This window comes from Cryptomeria japonica, chromosome 11, assembly GCF_030272615.1.
Source record: "Cryptomeria japonica chromosome 11, Sugi_1.0, whole genome shotgun sequence".
Taxonomy (NCBI): domain Eukaryota; kingdom Viridiplantae; phylum Streptophyta; class Pinopsida; order Cupressales; family Cupressaceae; genus Cryptomeria; species Cryptomeria japonica.
Window position 1 is genome coordinate 695,723,406 of NC_081415.1, and position 4,802 is coordinate 695,728,207.

A 4,802-nucleotide genomic window follows, 5' to 3' on the forward strand; every position below is an offset into this window, starting at 1 on the left:
AGTGTCATCTTGTGCTTAGACTCTATTCATTGATATATTTTCCTAGATTATCAAATCGAGTGGTGAGGTAGTTCACATAGTGTGAAATATCATGTTTAAAATTTCCCACATTCATATATGTATGCATCACTTCATGTGTAATAGTGGAGAAGGATTGTAAAAGATGTATCATCAACTAATGCAACATCATCCTCATATATGCCAAGTTAAAGTTGTAAAAGATCCTCCTTAGATACAACCATATCATGTGCAAATTGGGACTTCGCAAATAACTCACAAATATTTCATATGGAAACATGAATGAATGACAAGGAGGATCTCTAGTAAAAGTGATATATCACAATGATGAATATTAGAATTAGTGGAATCCACTGTGGATGTGTTGCTAGAAGAAGAATGATAATTGTAACACATGATCTAGGGCAAATGGTAAAATGGTTTAGAAAGCACATGACAACTCATGAAATGACACATTTAGAGATTGCACATTCAATTCATGTCAAGTTTACCAAAATATAAGGTAAGATGCATTTACACTAGATATAATAGTTAGTCCAATAAAATTCATATTCAACCAAGAGAGTTAGGTATGGACACATTGATCACTTGAAGTAAATCATATATAGAAATATAAAAAATAAAATAATACTTAGCTCTATCACCAAAGAATGCTTGAAGAATAATGTAGACAACAAATCTAATATGCCTTTCTCAATACTTGCAAAATGACAATATTTAGAAATATCTTTGTGAAGTTGTTATTAGGTAACAAGGGAGTTTGCCTAGATCAACCCCTAGAAAATGTATAATGATTGATGACGACACTTTTCAATATTTGTAGAGAATTAAAACTTTTTTTAGTGCACCAATTGAAATGTGAACATACATTCATTATGTCTTAAAATGTTTTAAAATATTCAATTAGAATGAATATATTGAATGTTTTAAATAAAGGACATAGCAGTAAATCAAATAAAATGTATTTAATAGTCCTTTAAAGAATATTTAAATTTAAATTTGAAAAATTAAAAATAAACATAGGCATTATCGAGACATGTATTAAGATAACAAAAATAAGTGAATAGATAAATATATGAGACGTGGATGAATAGAATGTATAGGTATGCACAAACATTGGGGTGAGAGTATGTAGATTTATAATTGTATAAATCAAATAATGAGGCCAAAGCTAAACACAAGCAAATGTGATACATCTTAGGGTATGGTGAATGCATTTTCTATTGTTACTGTTATAAATTGTCAAGCTATACATCTTCCCCAACCATGTTTGCATGTATATGAAAATCTATAGAGATAGAAATACATATGGATGTATAAGAGCAAGCTCAACTTTACATATGTTCATGTCATTTTTCATTATGTTCATATACTGACACTTCCTCAAAATAGACCCAATTAAATGGGAAATAACATTGATATATAATTATAGAAGCATTTAACATTTTGCCAAAGAAGAAAAAACTTCTACTCGTTTGAATGGAAGCCCTCCCGCTCCCCTGCAACGGCTCTCCCGCTTCTATTCGTTTGAACAATGCTTCTGCTACAGGTGTCACGAATGGTGTGTGGGTTGCTCCGTTGGTGTCTGTCTCTGCCCACATGCCCTCGTCTGCATATTCCACCCCCTCCCTGGCGTGGGGGCTGCTAGCGACCTTCCCACACCCTCCTGCTTTGTGTCGGTTCTCCATAGCGTGACTGTGGACGATGGCTCTCCTGGCGCAGCTTTGGCTGGCTTGGACCTTGCCCCTCCTCTCGTGGGTTCTGGGGCGGGGGGTCTTCCCTTTACTAAGGGAATTGTTGCTTCTTCGGCTGCTGCTTTTGTTGGCAAGGGTGTGGATGCTCCCAGACCTCCTCCTCTTTCTAGTGGAAGAAGTTATGCTCGTGCGGCTAGGGCTTCTACTATTAAGGGGGTTCGTCCCCTTCCCTATGCCAAATCTTCCCTTGTGGTGGTTTGTGGCCAGGATGTTGTGGACAATATTGACTTCTATCAGAGCAATACTTTGGTGTGCAGATTTTCCGGGCTCTAGCCCTCTCTTCCAAACCTCCATCGTTGGGTGAGTAACTCTTGGAAACCCCTGATTGTCCACAGCATTGAGCTCTTTCCTTGCGGGAAGGGTATCTTTTATTGCATCGTTTATTTCTACCTTGGATAGAAACTTGGTTTTGAACAAAGTGTGGGCTTGGAAAAATCACTCTCTTTTTGTCAAGCCCTGGACCACCTCTTTTAATCCCTTTACTGAATCATTGTTTGTGTGTCCAATATGGGTCCGCCTCCCTAATCTCCCTCTCCATTTTTGAGAACTCTCCTGCTACGAGGCCATTGGCAGCTCCATTGGTCATTTTTTTAAAGTGGATGAGGTCACGTCTTCTATGGGGCACTCTACCTTTGCTCGCTTGTTAGTTGACATCGACATCTCCTCACCTATCCCCAAGGATGTTGTTCTTATAGTTGGGGATAGCCCTTGGTCTCAACCGTTGGATTATGAGGGTCTGCCCTTCCATTGTCAAAAATGTTTCTTAACAGGGCATCTTGCTTCAAACTATTGTTTTTCTTGCCATAAGGGTGTTGTTACTTGGTGGAAAGATGCCACTATTGAACATTTGACTGTCAATGCTTTGGATTCTACTTGCTCCTCTCATGAGGATGATGGTTCCTCCTGTGACGAAAAGCCTCACTGCTACTAAACCTTCTACTGATCCTCTCACTATTGTTCAGTAGCTTTGTTCTACTACTGTTGTCTGCTTCTGGTGCTGCACTGCTTCGACAGCCTATTTTTGCATCCCTACAACAATCTATCGTTGTTTCTCAGCATCCTGTTGCAGTTCTACGAAAACACTCTGCGGCTACTTATGATCACAACTCTGTTGAATCACTTCCACCTAATCTCTCTCTTGGTCCTAGTGAGTATCGCTTGGACTATGGTTCGTCAAAGGCAGAAGGGGAGGTCCCCCACCTTGTCCTAACCTCTCCCTCTCAAAGTTTGGGTGTCTCTTCCCCTTCTTGAGTTGGGTCTAGTTTGTTTTTTGTTCTGACTTTGTTGTAAAGAGGCTTGCTCTCTTGGTTTGTTTTGTCTTTTTGATAGTCTCTAACTATGTTAAAGGTCGATGCCCTAGTTAACGCTGTTTTTTTTAATCAAAAGCATTGATATATAATTTTAACCATTACAAGAGTAAATACAATAGATACACAATTGATACCAATACCATTATCATACAAGAGGGACTGCACAATAACCTATGAGCTTGCAAGAGGTACCACACAATAACCTATGGGCTTGCAACAGTAAGTATAACCCTACTAATGGGCACCCATTTTTTTATTCTTCACTATTTTTTCTTTTTTATCTTTTAGTTTTAACATCAACATTTTGGATCATAGATGTGATGGATTATTAGTGTTATGCTTAAATATAATACACAGTTATCCCAAAAAAAAAATAGTCTCGTTCATTTTTAAACAGTTCTTCCCTTTGTGTGTGGCCAAAAAAGGAATCTAAAAGTTAAATAGACCATCTCTTAATAGGAATAAATACAGCACCGAGGGTTGTTCAAATCTTGTACACCAAAGGCTTCAAGCCAGTAATGACACATGATTGACACCTCCAAGCATACTCCATGCTGCATATGTTTATAATCAGTAGGGTATAAGGAATAGAATGATATGTCAGCAGCAACAGTATCATTCAACCATCATACTGATTAATGATTCTACCCATATGAGATCTGAGCGGCCACAAGATTTCAGTTCTTACATTGTTAGAAATTTAATTCCAACTTTGATATAAGCTTCATAAAGAACTCAATCAAGTGAACCAACAGTAGAAAGCCATAGATAATTCTACTACCATCTATCAAAATCATTCCGCAGCATTAAGTATATTATAAATGCAATGGTATAAATAATACTGGGTAAATAGATTATGCCCCCGAGTGAGTTCTGCAAGTCTCCAGCCTTGGTCTATTTAGATTAAAAATACTCTATGCCACAAGTTATCTTTCGTGCATCAAGAATCTCCTTGTGTCTCTTGGTTAATTTCCAAAAGGCAAACCCCGGAAAGAAAGGTGATAACATGCAAATTGAAAGGAAATCATTTCACTTTTTCGTTATTCTGTCGTAGATACCATGAAAGTTGAAATGAAAGTAATTGAATTGAAAAAACCATCACAAATCAAAGCTTCATTGGTTATAAATCAACATTTGGCAATGCACATTTATCCACGTATTCTTTTACAGCCATGATCTAGAGATAATGAACATAATAGTCTAAATTCATATTATATCTCCTCCACTTACAGTAACTTCTATCAAAAACTAAATACTGCAACATGCTTAATTTATATCTACTGCAATCGCTCTGCTGATATTGAATTTTACTGCAATATTCATTATTCTTTTATGGAGCTCGGGTGAAATTGCTGCAATTAAATAATCAAGCTGCATATCACTAACTTTGATGTTTTAGATAACCTTCTGGCCCATATCAATTTAGCAAAATGAAGAAAAAAAGAACACATCTGAAACTTAGATAACCTAACTTCATTTTTAGCAAAGATCACTTTAATGGATTTGCCTTCATATGCAATTACAAAACTACAAAAATTATACGACCGGGGAAGAAATATTACTGCATGTTTCATGTGAATAAAGTCAATTATTAAAAATTTCAAATATTGAAGGCACGTGTCGTGAAAGATAACGGCTCAAATTTAGACAAAGCAAAAATTTAGGCTTGCAGAGACTCTAGATAGAAACAATTTCAAGTTCAGTCAACAACAATAACAAA